The 17115-nt window shown below is 38.1% G+C and overlaps 1 protein-coding gene across 8 annotated transcripts in view; it reads right to left on the bottom strand.

The window, feature by feature from the left end:
- Window positions 1–1671: 1671 nt before the first annotated feature.
- Window positions 1672–17115, bottom strand: part of CA8 (carbonic anhydrase 8) — an 88057-nt gene continuing 72613 nt past the window's right edge. For 3 of the 8 annotated variants that reach the window (XM_059166386.1, XM_059166385.1, XM_059166383.1), the window contains one exon: window positions 1672–2666. The gene's annotated coding sequence lies outside the window, so the exon portion shown is untranslated. Of the gene's footprint in view, window positions 2667–5097; window positions 5900–11847; window positions 13030–13149; window positions 13233–17115 lie in introns of those variants that run through there. The other 5 variants (XR_009351752.1, XR_009351754.1, XR_009351755.1 and 2 more) reach the window with 5 other exon arrangements.

Raw genomic sequence — 17115 nt, 5'->3', positions numbered from 1 at the left:
CAAAACTTACAAGATGCAGCAGAAACCTGCTTAGAGAAAATTTTATAACTGTAAAGGGCTTTATTACAAAAAAATCTCAAACCAATAACCTAATCTTCTACCTTAACATACTATAAAAATCACAAACCAAACCTAATGCAAGCAGAAAAAGAAATAATAAAGATTAGAGAAGAACTTAATGAAATAGAGAATAGAAACACGGTAGAGACAACCAACAAAACTAAATGCTGCTTCTTTGAAAGGAGCAACAATATTGGCAAGCCTTCAGTTCAACTGACCAACAACAATAAAAAATTATCTTAATTGACAAACCTTCTGAGGACAATATTACTTTAGACACCATCAGGTACATTAATTACCATGAATCAGAAACACTTTCAGATGTGTAAGCTATGTGAAAAAGCACCTCCGTTTGTTGCTTTTTTTTTTCCTGTTAGGTAAACAAATCCACCCTAAATTACATTTCAAGATCCATAAAATTTGTCATTTATCCCAAGTTAACTCCCCCACACCCCCTTCACCCACCCCCCAACACACACACACACATACACACACACTTTTGCTTGGGAGGCTCCTTCCTCAATTTCAAGGCCCTTACATACCTTTCACTTTCCTTCCCCAGGACACGGTCAAAGGGAGGATAGACTGGAGATCAGTTATTTATGCTTGTGTTGATTTACAAATTACACTTTCAGATTCATTCTTACACAAGCATCACTCTCACACCTGCATTCATAGTCTGAGCCTGAGGTACCGAAGTGTAGAAAGGAAGAAGGGGTTTCCTATATTAAAGACTACTAAGCCTCCACACACACGGCCTCAGCAATGGACACCACAAGCTGAATCCAGTAGTTCATGTCCCTCTTTTCACTTAAGAAAACAGATGGTAAATTTGATTGCTTCAACTAAAAAACATTGAAGGGGGAAATTTGGGCAACTAGTTATTTCCCTAAAGGTCATTTGAATTAATACTGTTTGTGTTTTTCAGGGACAGATGGTTGGAGACTACAAGAAGCAACAAAAGTCAAGTCCAAGACTTGACCTGCACCCTGCTTTCAGGGCCCGAACACAGGCTCTACTGAAAGATTGCCAGGGCACCTTTTGACTGGCTTCTCATCCATAAGAAAATGAGATCTTCAGAGGTCATCTTTAGATATCAGTTACAAATGAGGAGACACCTACGACCAATGTTCAGCGTGTGTGGCATGTTTTAGTCTAGGAGAGAGAGGTCTTTAAACAGGTTGCAGTTTTTGCAACCATGCTTTGCCATTTCTTCATTTTTGCATAGGAGAAACTACAGAGAGGAAGGATCCAGGGCTTCTCTCCACTTCCCAGAGACTCTGCCCAATGCTGCCCTCCTGTGGCCCAGGGCTCAGGGAGGACCCCAAACCTTTGCAAGTTCCTGCTTTTCCTCACTCTGCTGCCATGGCCATCGCTCCTGCCTCTCCCTACACAAGGCTCTACCAGTATCTTCCTTTGCTGTCATTTTTCAGGGATACTTGGTATGATTTTTATTTGTATTTAATGCTTTCATTATCACAGCCTCTCCACAACACATCCAAAACCTCACAACGTATACACCTTTTACCTGTATGATTTCTGACTTAGACATTTTGCATCCCCAAATCCCTCCAAATTAGGACTATGAGGCTTGCAGTTTTACAACAATAATTGTAACAACAAATAACATTTATTAAGTACTTGCTTTGTGCCAGGCATACTACTAGTTTACACAAATTATCTCATTTTGTCACATCTAACTACTTCTAAGCATATGCTTACAATTGCCAGTAGCACTTAAAATTAATTAAAATAAAGATATTGTGGATTATTTTAGAAAGCAATGTCTCAATATACTAAAGTAAAATCCATAGAATAAAATATTTTAAGGTCTTACAAAATGTACAACACTAAATTATTATAGGATACTATTAAATTTATGTTTCTATCATTGAAAATAAAGCTATTTTCTGGTAAGTAGTACCCACTTACTTTTTATCCCATTTTTATGCCTTTCTCAAACTCCTAGAAACCAGAGCTTCTAATATGTCAGATAAATCAATTAGATTCCTACATTCAATTTGATCCTTTGAGAAATACATAAAGTGATTCTGTTGTTGCATTAACTCCAAAATTGTTTTGCATAAGAACCAGCATGACATTAATTGTGGCAGGAGGGCTGAACAACATGCGATACGACCTTCACTAATCTTTCACGTTCCATTTGCAAGCCGTATGCTGTCCCTGATCAAAACTCTTATTATTAAGAATTATATTATTCTCCAAATGAGTGAATTTTCTGAGACAGGAAATGAAGGACCGCTAACACAGAGTGTATTTTTCCTGTCTCAGTATTAATATGTGATATATATTCATATTAATAACAACTCTGAAAACTAGTTTCTTCTACACATAAGCAAAAAAACAGTATGTGCTAAAATCTGAATCCTAGCAGCAGTGGTATGGATATAAAATATTGGGGTTTTTTTGAATGTACAGCCACTTCTAGTATTTCATTAGAGCACATGTAGAGGCAGCTGTCACAGAGGTCCATCAGAGCTGGGTTAGATGAAGACAAACAATGCAGGCTTTGAGGGTCAGCCATAGCTGCAGCTCAAAAGTTTCCGTTTCTCATCGAAGGGCACTATAGGATCGTTGTCTTCCTCCTGGAGGCAAAAAGAATAAATCAATTATGTTACTGACATCCCTCCACAGCAGACTGAAAAGTCTTTTTTTGCAGTCTCAGAAGAGACAGTGAAAACTCAAGATTTCTTAAGAAAATGTGGAAATTTCAAAACTATATTCACGGTCAAGTTTGTCATCTCTGCAATGTTTGCATCAAGTCCACCATCATTTTATTTCTGTGGCAGAATCTACTAGCGCAAAATTTCACAGAGGTATTTCCAACTGAAGGAAATGCTTGAAAGGCTGAACATTTTTGTACCTTGTTTAGTAATAAAATTCAGCTTTAAGTTATTATCATTAACTTCATGTATATTAATCACAGATGGTGACTGCTTATGCAAAAAGACCACTTCCTGCTAGCCCCAAATACTTTCCAATTCTATTAAGTAAATGGATAATTAATAAATACAAAATAATACATGAAAAGATAGTCTTTTTTGAAATAGTGGATTTCCCATATAGAAAACAACATCAGCTAAGATGTCCAATACCATCTACTCATGTTGCCAGAGATGGGAGTGGCCAAACCAACTTTCATGGAGTTGCTGCACATTAATTGGTCCACTCTTTTAGATAATAAAGACCTATTAAAATTCAGATGCACATGCTTTCTGACCTGAAATTTTATTCCTAGGAGTCTATTATACAGATACAGCCATCCAATCATACAAAGATTTTATGTGTCAGGATATTCACTGCAGCAATTAAATAACTTTCTTCCTTAATAAAGAAGAACACAATAGAGTTCTTAAAAAATGTCCACATATGCTCTCTGTGTATGGATATATTATACACACACACATACACGTGTCTTTCCACGTATGCTATGTACACAGATATACACGATTTCTGGAACAATTTATTAGAAAGTATTTGTAATGTGGCGTATATTTTTCCAAACCACGTTTCAAAGAAAATAGGGAGTCCTAATCAAATCTTTAAGACCTCAGATAAAACTTCAAAGGTAAAGTAGGACTTTGTGTACACACTTGATAATTACAACCCAGCAAATTTTAAGTCAAAGCGACTCACACGGAACTGATAGTCAAAATTGTGAAGCCACAGCATTTCAGAGCTAAAAGGAGCCTAAAGGTCATCATATGCACATTTCCTTCAAAAAAAAAAAAATAACCTGGAGTCCCCCATTTCCCAAAATGCGTTCAAGTAAAAATTAGTTTGAAAAATGAATCCATGTTCAAAAAAACTGTGGAAATTCTGGTTAAATACAGTAACATATGGTGGTTCTATACAAAATCACCTCAGAGTCTCTAACGCACTCATGTGCCCTGTAAATCTCCAAAAGGAGGTTATTATATCCAGGATTCTCCAAATTGCTAGACATCAGCTCCTGACTTAACAAAACACCTTAATGTGTATCTTAATGGCTCTACAGAACACATTTGGAAAAGGTGAATCTACAGGAATATATATTCCAAGTTTATCAAAGTAAAGAAATTTCAATTTAAGAATATATGAAGCCATTCTAAAACTTAAACTATCATGGTCCAAAATACCAATTAAACAAAGGATAGTTAATATGCAGTCTCCTTAATCATACAAACTCAGGTCTTAACACAAAGCATTTAGACACTGAATGTTCACACATCGAGCGTAACAGATGCCTGTGTCCATCGGTGTCTCATTCATTTGAAGTTCTAAGGGTCCCATGTAAATTGTTCTCAACAGATGCTAACTGAGTTCTAATCTACCAGAGTGTGGTCTCTTCCTGGTAAATTTAGGTACTCACTCTGCTAAAAACCCCCCTCCAGAAGAAACTAAAGATAGTAATGCCTCATGCTTGTTGGGCTGCTTCTCCTCTACAAGGCACTGTGAGGATGATTTTTATGTTAGCCCCTCCACCCCCAGCCCAAAAAAATGGATGCTTCATCTTGTTCACTGAAGACACCAAATTACCTGGGTAAATACTTCAATCGATCACAATCTGTGGTACAAATTTGAAACCAGGGAGGCCAAGGTTCGAGTTCCAGCTCTGCGATTTTAGGCAATCTACTCACCCCTTCTGAGCTTCAGATGATCGTGGATCCAGATAGAACCTTCATAGGGATGTGTGAGAATGTAGTATGACAACAGATGAAAGGTGAGAACAGTGAGTCCCAGGCACATAATCAAGCTATTAGTGAGGATTTCAGCTGATTCTACGACATTTCACTAGCTGGAAATTGAACTACACGATGGCCTATTATTTTCCACAGCATGTGTTCAAAATTTACTTTCTAGAATTTCCGAGAAAGTTTTCATGGAAGGAAATTATACTCGATCACCTTTGCACTGTATTCCCAAGGCCCAACACAGAACCTGGCCCACAGCAAACACTCAAAGAAAATGTGTGTGTGTGTGTGTGTGTGTGTGCGCGCGCGTGTATACATAAAAAAGTGTACAAAATGACAGGAACAACTTTATTTTTTAATTTTATTTTCTAAATTTGTATCAAAATTGCACATTTACATAAAGGGTTACATAGTTCTAGAATATTTCCTACGAAAACTAGCAGGTCCCTATCTCTTATGCCAACCTCTTACACCAATTTCCTCAACTCTCTTAACTGATTATTTTATTAACACCACAGAGCTAATTAAACAGTGTGATTTTTATTACTCCTTTTCAATTTTAAGTATTATCTCTTGACTTTTCCCATGGAAAATGAAGATTTGACCCTCCTTCCTCCTGTCAGACATCTCCCCACTCCAACATACACCACCCACATGTATCTAAACTCTTCCCTCCCTCCGTCCTTCCAATATGGTTATATAGTAATTTTGGCTGGATCAGTTTCAGTTCTATTATTTCTATTACTGTAATGAAGTAAATCTAATCCAGAGCTGAATTATGTGTATTCATGTATCATTTTTTTTCCCTATACTTCTTTTCTCCCTCTGGAGTGAGTAACTGTAATTATCTTGGTTCTTCCCACCTTACTTTTCTCTGTACTCAATCCAAAACTACCTCCCAATTGTCTGACTCTCAAGAAGTTTAAGGCATATCATGCAATCTATTTCATCTTCCTGGAGAAAGTTCTAGAACCTTCTCATTTGCTCACATCTGGACTCACGACGTCTATCTCTACAACCCCATTTCACAATTGTTTTGGGCATCTCCTTTGCTGGATCTCTTGTTTCCCAAATGCTCCGTCTGTTTTCTCCATTTTGGTGAGGCTTATCTTCTAGTAGCTTCTCAGGAAATAATCTTCAATAACCTTGATATTTAAAAAGGAATACTTTAAGCTTGACTGGCTTAAAAATTCTAGAGAGTTGTAATTTTCCCTCAGAATTCATGCTTGACATTTAGCTTCCAGTGTTGCTATTTATTGGTCTGATGTCCAAATTCCAGGTTCTTTCAATGTTTTTTTCTCCCTGTAATTCCTCCCTCAGTGTCTAGAAATTAGTGGTGCCTTGCTGTGGGTGCACTTTGATCAATATGCTGGAAATTCAATGGGTCCTTTAAAACCTTAAATGTATATTCATGAGTTCTGAGAAAATGTTTAAATAATTTTGTTGCTGCTTCCTCTCTTCCATTTTCTCTGCTCTCTCTCTCTCTCTCTCTCGTTTTCCTATTATTTGGATAATGAACCACCTGCGCTGGTTCTACAATTTTCTAACTTATTTGTTTTTGTTCTACTTTCTAAGAAATTCAGTTCTGCCTTCTGATTCTCCTAGAGAAATTTCTGCCATCGTGTTTATGATTTCCAAAAGCTTTTTAGACTATTCCTTTTCTTCACAGCATCCAATTCCCATTTCGTGGTTGTAGTTTCTTCCCTGACCTCTCTGAAGACATGAATGATCACTTTTTTTTTAAACTTTTCCTAAGTATTTATTCCTTATATCTTGCCTTCTTCTATTTGTTTTGGGCTCTTCTGTATTATACACCTTTTTCAAATGTCTGTAACTGTTCATACTGAAGAATGGGAACAACCACTATAAAACAACAACAAAAACCGAGAGTGGAGGGGCACCTGGGTGGCTCAGTGGGTTGAAGCCTCTGCCTTCGGCTCAGATCATGACCCCAGGGTCCTGGGATCAAGCCCCGCATCGCATCGGGGTATCTGCTCAGTGGGGAGTCTGCTTCTCCCCCTGCCCCCCACCACCTGCCTCTCTGCCTACTTGTGTTCTCTGTCAAATAAATAAATAAAAATATTTAAAAAAAAAAAACAAGAGCGGAGACTCCAAGCACACAAGAGGGCACTTATCTATCTGCCCTGCTTTTACCACAGAATGTTCCAGCTGGGCCATTTTGTTAAGAAGTCCCTTGGGATACTCAGGTTCTCCAGAAAGACCCTTCGAGCTCCCTATCTAGAGAGTAGAGGCCTTTCTGCCAGTGTCCTGGAGGCCAAGTGGGGGAGGAGAGAACACAGGACATGAGGATATTATTTAATTATTCTATTTTTCAGTGAGGTATCCTGATACTCAATAGCACCTATGTCCCCTAATAAGGAGACTCTCTCTTCATCAGCTTTCAACCTCTACACATGATTTCAGTCTCCTCTACTCCAGCTTCTAGAGATTATCTGCTGCCAATTCCTGAGCCTTTGAGAGAATGTCACGTAAACAAGCATGTTCCTCACATCTGCTAAGTCTGTTACCTCACAACCATCTCCTTCCAGCTTCCAAAATATTTTTGGTGCTGTCTCTTTTGTTTTCTCTTCCTAGTCGTTTTGTGTACTTAAAAAAAAAAATTAAAAAAACAAACACCTTTCCTGTTATTTTAATGCAATTTGTAGTAGAAACAAAATTAATTGCCTATGTTCAATGGATTATCATTGTTTGATTAAAAAAAGTTATTTTTATACATTTGTGTATTTTCTCAAGTTTCTACTATAACTGTATTACTTGATAATCAGAATATATATTTATTCAGAAAAACCATCTAAAGAAATGATACTTTCAATATACAAAGGCCATTAAACTCACTGGCTCCCCTTTGGGACTTCCTCCAAATACCCATCTATGTATGTATAAAAAATAAGAAAGATTAATTCTAAAAAAGAATGTTCTATTATACAACGATCACTGTTCATAACAAGACCCTGAAGTATGGCTATACCCTAAGAAGTCCTCTAAATCATCTGCTATTTCAGTATAATTGTAACAGATGCTATCTTTCACATGTGAGTATTTTTGAACTTTAAATTACCTTCTATGAAGAGACCCCAGGGAATGAGTGCAAATCAAATCACTACTGGGAGAATTTCCTGAAAAGCTATCAAAAATAAACAAGCACATAAAAGGAAAAGAAATAATAATAAAATAATAAAAAGACACACATGCACACGTGCCCTACTTCTCAGAGGCCACTGCAGGTCCCAGGGCTGACCTAAGTGCTGGTCTGGCTCTGCTCACTGATAACCCATTAAAGTTTCCCTCCCTAAGTAAGATAATCCAGGGTATAATTTCCAAAATAAGAATCTTTTAAGAAATAGGGATGGGGTGCCTGGGTGGCTCAGTTAAGCACGTGCCTTCTGCTTGGTCCTGGGATCCAACCTGGCAACAGGCTTCCTGCTCAGCGTGGAGTCTGCCCCTCCCTTTGCCTCTCTCTCTGCTAATGCTCTCTCTTTCTCTCTCTCAAATAAATAAAATCCAAAAAAAAAAAAAAAAAGAAAGAAAGACAAAATAAACAAATAAATAAATAGGGATGTGATGGACGTGAGGATTCTCGCTTTCAGAATTGTCTCTTTGGCGTGTGTGTTAGAAGAGCACTCTCTTGGGGGAGTTTTCACAGGCTGCTTTAATTTAGAGTTAACCATGTACCTGATTTACTCCCAACACTGGGCTGTAAGCCCCTTTGGGGAAAGACCATGTATGTCTGATGATGTTTTTATTTTCACACAGTCTCTAAAATACCACCATACACAAAACAGAAGACTAAAAATAAATGTCCTTCCATGACAAACAAGGACGCACAGCCACCTTTTTCCCCCCAACATATCCACTAATAACATCAGGTCACGAGAAAGGAAATAAAGAGAGAAAGGAGGATGAGAAAGGAAGAGGTCCGGAGTGTCCAATGCATCTGAAGATTCAGAGAAAAGAGTGTGAGGAAAATGCTACTATTTTTGGAAAGAGAAGTCAAAGCATATCAGAAATAAGAAAGGGGTGCTGGATTATTTAACATTATTCTAAAAGTACTATATGCTATAATAAATATTGACATTAGAAAGGAGAAGACTGTCATTATTTACGTATGTGATCAAGGTCTGTTTAGAAAATTCAAAATACTCAGCTACAATATTACTGGAAACTATGTGAAAGGTCAGTTAAGAAAGCCAAGGACAGGGACACCTGGGTGGCTCAGTGGGTTAAGCCTCTGCCTTCGGCTCAGGTCATGATCTCAGGGTCCTGGGATCAAGACCCACATCGTGCTCTCTGCTCAGCCGGGAGCCTGCTCTCTCTCCCTGCCTCTCTGCCTAGTTGTGATCTCTCTCTCTCTCTGTCAAATAAGTAAGCAAAATCTTTAATAAAAAAATAAATAAAATAAAAATAAATTTTAAAAAAGAAAGCCAAGGACAAACCTAAGCAATTATTTGTTCAGTGAAGAAACATTAACCCATGGAAAGATATAATAATGGAAAATGACGCTAATCAAAACAGATGACAGCAGTAACAATAACCATAAAAAAAGAAAAAGAAAACAGTAATAGTAATAGCTCACATTTGTTGAACGCCAACTTCTGCTAAGCGCTGCGCTGTGCATTTTACCCTATTTAATTTCATCATCTCTAGAAAGTGTTACTCCTAGTATCGTTACCTCATAGATGAGGACCCTGAGACTGATGGAGTATCACTGATTTGCCCAAGGTGCGGAACAGGTGGCGGTGCCATATTCCCCATCGAGCCACACCCAAGGCTGACTCTAGAGCCCAATGCACACCTTGTATTAGTCTAGTGATGAGAGAACCATCCAACGAATGAAGAACATAAACACTTTTAACAAGCCCTGACCTATGCATTGTTCCTTAATAGAAAGATTCAATACCAATTCTCCTTAAATCCCTCTATATATTCAATGCAACCCAAATGAAACGTTCTAGCAAGATTTTTTTGCTTTTTCTTTTTTCAAACTCTTTTTCACACACCCCCTTTCTTTCACTCTTTATTTCGACCATTCTGATAAAATGATGCTACAGCTTATCTGGAAGAACTAAGTATGGGAAAACAGCCAGGAAAATTCTGCAGAGAGGGCTAGGTGAGGGCCCTTGTCCTACCAAACACTAAACCATACACATACGCCACCAGGATTGTGAGCGATGGTCATGAATAGGGAGTTTGGTGGACTAGGAGAGGGACTTCAGAGACAGAACCAAGCCATCCCGGGATTTAACATCGTAATGTATTTTTATCCTTTTTAGTCAGACGGGCACAGATGAAAAATCTGAAAACAGTTAATGGTGGTAAAGGTGAGGGGAACTGTGCTTGGTGGAAGCATAAATGGAGAGGACTCCCAGGCCAAGCAATATCCATACATATGCACTCTAATTCAAACTCTCCGAACCAGTAATCTCATTACCAAGAATTTTTTAAGGACACAGATGCATAAATCAACCACAGTATCACTAAGGATGGCAAAATACTGTAAATAACCTGAATGTATAATAATAGAGGAACAGTGCAATAAAATTTTGGTACATACTTATGGTAACTTATTTAAAAGGTAATCATTTAGAAGTATGGCCTATTACCTACGCAATGACATAAAAAGATATATTGTCAAGCAGACTTTCTAAACAGCCTGCGACACCTGCCTGTCTCAACTGGTAGAGCGTACAACTCTTGATCTCGGGGTTATGAGTTCAAGTCCCACACTGGATATAGAGCCTACATTAAAAAAAAAAAAAAAAAAAAAAAATCCTCTGGGGCGCCTGGCTGGCTCAGTTAGTAGAACATGTTCCTCTTGATCTCAGGGTAAGTTCAAGCCCCATGCTGGGTATAGAGATTACTTAAAAATTTTTAAAAAATGAAATCTTTAAAAAGAAAAGGAAACAGTTAACAAAATCAAAAGACAACTGACAGAATGGGAGAAGATATTTGCAAACGACATATCAGATAAAGGACTAGTGTCCAGAATCTATAAAGAACTTAGCAAACTCAACACCCAAAGAACAAATAATCCAATCAAGAAATGGGCAGAGGACATGAACAGACATTCCTGCAAAGAAGACATCCAGATGGCCAACAGACACATGAAAAAGTGCTTCATATCACTCGGCATCAGGGAAATACAAATCAAAACCACAATGCGATATCACCTCACACCAGTCAGAATGACTAAAATCAACAAGTCAGGAAATGACAGATGCTGGCGAGGATGCGGAGAAAGGGGAACCCTCCTACACTGTTGGTGGGAATGCAAGCTGGTGCAACCTCTCTGGAAAACAGCATGGAGGTTCCTCAAAATGTTGAAAATAGAACTGCCCTATGACCCAGCAATTGCACTATTGGGTATTTACCCTAAAGATACAAACGTAGTGATCCAAACGGGCACGTGTACTCGAATGTTTATAGCAGCAATGTCCACAATAGCCAAACTATGGAAAGAACCTAGATGTCCATCAACAGATGAATGGATCAAGAAGATGTGGTATATATACACAATGGAATACTATGCAGCCATCAAAAGAAATGAAATCTTGCCATTTGTGACAACATGGATGGAACTAGAGCGTATCATGCTTAGCGAAATAAGTCAAGCGGAGAAAGACAACTATCATATGATCTCCCTGATATGAGGAAGTGGTGATGCAACATGGGGGCTTAAGTGGGTACGAGAAGAATAAATGAAACAAGATGGGATTGGGAGGGAGACAAACCATAAGTGACTCTTAATCTCACAAAACAAACTGAGGGTTGCTGGGGGGAGGGGTTTTGGGAGAAGGGGGTGGGATTATGGACATTGGGGAGGGTATGTGTTTTGGTGAGTGCTGTGAAGTGTGTAAACCTGGTGATTCACAGACCTGTACCCCTGGGGATAAAAATATATGTTTATAAAAAATTAAAAAAATTTAAAAAATTTAAAAAAAAAGAAAAGAAAAATAGCCTGAATATAATTCATGAGGAACACTGTATATCTACATATTCCATAGAAGATAAATGCATGAAGAGAGACCAAAGGGACAAAAATAACAATAAAGCTAAGTATTCACTGAATACTTACACCGTGGACCAAAACCATGGTAAGCCCTTTCCATCATCTCAGTGAATATTCACAGTAACACTCTGAGGTACTTAGGGACTTCTTGTGACTGATGACAAAAATAACTTAAGAGACATCAGCAACTTTTTCAGGATCACGCAACTAATTAGTGGTGGAGTCAAAATGGAACGCAAGACCTTCCCACTGTGCTATGGGGTCTCCATGTTCACCCCAGTCCTGGTGATGGCTGTTACTGACAGGAGGCTTTGAGAAATCCATTACTTCTTCTTTATTTTGTTCCATACTGTTTGAATTTTTTGTCCTGAACAAGCATCATATTTAGAGACATGGGAACAAAGAACAAAAAAAGAAAGAAATCAAAGGCAACTCTTGCCACAGCAATTTCAAGAGGCAGAGGGGAGATGAACACATTTCAAAAAATCAAGGAGGAAAAAAGAAATGAGAAAGAGGTGGAAAGTATACCGAGTGATAAGAAAAAAATGGCAGAAACACTTTCTATAAAATATTCAATCAGTGGTACAAGCATTTGTGTACATACATAAAGGGACCCCATGAAAAACTGCTTTTTTTAACTCCTTCTGCCTTTATTCTTGTGAAGACCTACACCCCTGCCTTCCACAAGCCTCACAGAACAGATTAGGTCTATCCCCCTCCAGAGGTCAAGGAGTTAGTGGTTTCTCAGTAGATAACATCTTAGGAGTGACCAAGCATGGTCATCATAAACATTTTCCAAGACCACTGACACCAAAAGCCCTGGTTCCAGAGCGTACGTGATGTGCGGAGCACACCTCAACACTCATCTTTGTTCCTGGATGCATGAGAAGACATAGGCACTGGACCACAATCCCCAGTAAAAACCCAAGACCCCAAGCAACAATAAGACTCACTCTCCTGTCTTCTTTCCAAGTCTCCCAGATGCTCTGCCCATATCTGCACTCACTCTAGGTCTTCAGTAAAATTTGTTCTCACTTCCTCATGGCTGGAGGTTGATTTCTATCCTGTACTAAGCCAAGGACTATGTTGGCTGGTCCTGCAGGACCCACGCTGGGTTCTCCGGGACCCAGCCAGCCTGCATCATTTGCATAACCCTTATTATCATAAGCCTGTATTGCAGCAATATGTTACCAAAAACAGAAACATGCGTGTCCTTTTTTCCCAGAAGTCTCATTTCTGGGAAAATATCTAAAAGAGATAAGGAGCAAAGATATACAAGGATATACAAAGATATACTCATAACTTTCTACCCTTTGTTATTTGAAATGTGGTGTAGTGACAGGAGCTCCAGGTTTGCAGTTAAACCTACCTGGGTCTGAATCCTTGCTCTGTACTTTACTGGCTGTGACCATGACCCAAGTTACTCAACCTCCTTCAGCCTCGGTTTATCTCTAAAACATAAATCAAAACACAGGCCTCACAGGATTGTTGTGGGGATTAAATGAGATAAAATACAGCACCGTCTGAAATATAACAAACCACTCATTTCTTTTCTTCCCACCACTCGCTAATCTGTATAATTTAGAATGAATACATAAACTTTACTCAGAACCCTAAGATAAATCATACAGCTTGGTAATTTCTGCATTATTCTGCATCAGAGTATCATAAAACATTAAACTTAGCTTTTAAGGTTGTTCAGTAGTAAACCGACGTTATGATACTCTGACACTTTCTCAATCTCAATTAGCAGCAAACCAGTTAACAAAACTCTCATACACTACAGTGAGTCACATTTTTCTTCTTTCTTCCCTAATCCCTGGTGTGTTGTAAGGGTGACTGAGTATCTAATTACTTCTTAATTGAATGCACATAATATACATTTTTCACTAGTTCATGCTTAATGCTTTTAGTCCAGAAATCAAAGCCAATGAAATTAAGTTGAATTGGGATTTGGGCAACTGTTATAATGAAAGAAGGTTTGTATTATGTCTAATTATAAGTAAATGTGGATTTTAGCATTATTTCCTATGGACATATTTTAGGTACAGGAATGTGCCATAACTGACTAATTTAAATGATTAATAACATTGTTATTCTTATTTACAATCTTTTCTTCCTCGTTACAGTGATTTTTATTGCTGGGACCCACTAAATATAATCATTCTTTAAAGAAAAGATACTATTAAAGAATCATTAGTTGTAGCAAAATCAGGATGATCATTCGTATCAGTGACTAGATGAGTTTCTCTGTAGCATAAAGGTTAAAGGAATTCTCACATGATGTCAACAGAAGAAAAAACATAAATTTGGAATATAATCAGTTAGATTCATAAAAAAAATTTATTTATGGAAAAACATAAAAACATTACTATCAAAATGGCATTCCAAATTCAGTTACTATTTTACAGAGATACTATTTCATGAGAGGTCTCCCCCTCACCCTTTTTGCATTATACAGGAGTAACAAAAAAAGTCTGAAGTAGATATTCCCCCAACAACAAAGATTTGTTTGCTTGTGTATAGATACGGGGAACAGCTATCTGAAATAATTGAGCTGAAGCCCTCCTCTGGCAGATGACTAGATTAAGTAACTTCTTCAGATCCAGTCAATGCCAAGTTTCCAAGATGTCCTAAAAAGATTTTCTGTAAACAAGCCCTAAAGACCCTGATGAGTTTCTAACCACTAAAAGTACAACAAGAATTCAGAAATTTTGAAGGGGGTTAAAGTAGTGCTGTAATGGAAAATAGACCCATCCAAAACAATGTGGTTTTCCCGATTTAACAATTTATTTGGAGAACGTGTCATCTATCTAGTGGCCAGTTTCTTGATCGGAGAAATCTCCACCTTACCTAGCAAATATATCAGATTCTGTCCCCAAGATACTGGGTATTGTCTAGATTATTTTATCTTTGCATGTTATCAAAACAAGTTTTAACTGGAATGCTTGTTTAATTAAAACTGAAGTAGCCCCCAAAATAAAGCAAACCTACACACACACACGCACATGCATCTCTAATACCTATATAGTTTAACAACTTTTTATGGCATATTTTTAGTAAAAATATTTTAAAATACATTCTCACCCTTTTGAGGGCCCTATTGATATCTGTCTTTCTCTCACATGGTTTCTTCTCTAACTCACCCTTTCCCTTCTTCAGGAGATGACTTTCATCCCTAACAAAGAGGTCTGGGGTAATTTCCTCTTCACTGTCACACTGTAATGCTTTCCTCACCCTCATGCCATTTCATGTCCATGGTGAGATTATTTCAGATTCCCTAGGTTTTGCTATATGTAAGCAATTTGCTATATAAAATCATCAGGACCATAACTATTACATAACAATATGAAAATATTAAAAGAGGACTCATGTCATTTCATCATGCTTCCGTATTTCCTGGCTAACTGCTAACACCTAGCTACAGATCAGAAGCTCTAATGCAGATAGGTTTTCCAAAGCCCATTTCCAGAAGACTCTGTACCTTAAGAGTGAACATTTCAATCAGATGCCAGTAATAGTACCCTTCATTACGGATGGCAATAACCACCACTGACACCAACCTCCCAAGGGCAGGTCCTGCTGGTTAGTCACAGCACCCCTTCCCACTGTATTCAGAGGTGGATTCAGTCTTCTTTTCAACCACTCACAGCTGACACACAAGTCTGACTGCACCACATCCTCCAAGTCTTTTATTTGTAGCCATCTTTCTTTAATAATCCTATGGGAAGGGATGCTCTTGCGACAGTCCAGGTAAGAAATGAGGCTAACTTCATGGGGTGTGATGTTGGGCATAGGGACACAGACACAGATTTGGGAGCTGTCAGAAGGCAAATCTGCAGAACTGGATAATAAATTGGAAATGGGAAGTGAGGTGAGGGAGAGAGGAGTCAAATATAACTCAGGTTTCTAAAAAAACTGTAAGAGAGCCAGCTCATAAATTCACTCTCATACATACGGAGTTTAAGATGTCTTTGACACCTCCAAGAGAAGAGTCAGACAGACAGTTGGGCCTCCAGGACTAGAACTGACTAGAGAGACCTAGTCTGAGACTATAAATGCATGGGTCATGTGCAGCTGGTGCGAACAGAAACTGTAGGTTTGGAGAAGTCGCCTACAAAGACAGCATGCCTCCTCACAGGCTGAGCTGTGAGGACTCCAACAGGAAGTGGCCTCCTGAAAAGTCTGGGTGCGGAACTTTTATACCTCCCCAGCTCCAGAATGACCGCTTTCCTAAGTCTCTGTAAACTTCATCAGGAGAAAGAAACTTGAGAGAATGAACAGCAAATAAACAAGGAAACCACAATGAGTGCCTCCTTATGAATACGGTTTTCTTAATAATTAGTCTCAGAGTGGGAAAATGGAGCTAAACATTGATCTGAGGAAATTACCAAAACAAGCATCCATGATGCATAAGAGAACATGTTTAGAGGAGATCACCTGGTCTCAGTAATTTTCTTACGAAAAATATATGCTCTAGGTTTAAAATCTTGAAACCTACTATATTTAAGGGATCAGAATATATGAATGTTCAACATACAAGTTGGCCCATGACTGCAAAATGTTCTCTTTTCTTCTTCCCAAACACAATTTTCTTTGAATTCATGAGCTGTGGCGGAGGGGTGGGGGGGACAAATCATCCTGCAATTTTTATCTACTACAAATCATTAAAATTTCTAAAACCTAAAAGGAAAAGGGATAAATATGGAAGTAGGGATTATTATCCTTGTTGAGTAATCTTGAAGAAATGCCTATACAGCTTTGATGCTTTTCATTCTTGGGTTAATAACAATTTTTATATCACATAATCAAAACATAATAGACAGGTTGAGCACCCTTGATATTCTGGCCTTTTCCTGAAATCATTTTGAAATCCTTTAGGAAATCCATTCCATTTTCAAGAAATTCTATATGATACAGTAAATAGAAAACAGCTATATCCATCGAGTTTTCATTTCTCACCTTAATGCTGTGCATCAAGTTAAATTATTAGAGTGAGGAAAAGTCCAAGTTCTATTGACTGAAAATATGGCTTTGAGCGTTCCATTTGTTCAGAAAGGATAAAAGCTTTTCCCTACTTGGCCACTCAGAATTGACACTCTCCCTTTCCCCTGGTAGGCCCCCTCCTTTTTTAGAAAGCCTTGTCCTTTTCTAAGGCTGTAATTTTTTTATGTTACAAAAGAGAACAGATAAGAAACTGATGCTTGTGATAGCATTATTAAAACTAAAAAGACAACATTATTAATTGCAAAAGTATACGGAGGGAAGAGTTCAACACAGTCAAGGATGGCTTCAAAGACCCAGAAAGAAAAATGAGGGCAGGCTTGACAAAGG

The sequence above is a fragment of the Mustela lutreola genome, chromosome 3 (assembly GCF_030435805.1).
Source record: "Mustela lutreola isolate mMusLut2 chromosome 3, mMusLut2.pri, whole genome shotgun sequence".
Taxonomy (NCBI): domain Eukaryota; kingdom Metazoa; phylum Chordata; class Mammalia; order Carnivora; family Mustelidae; genus Mustela; species Mustela lutreola.
This window is presented reverse-complemented; position numbering and strand designations above follow the sequence as displayed.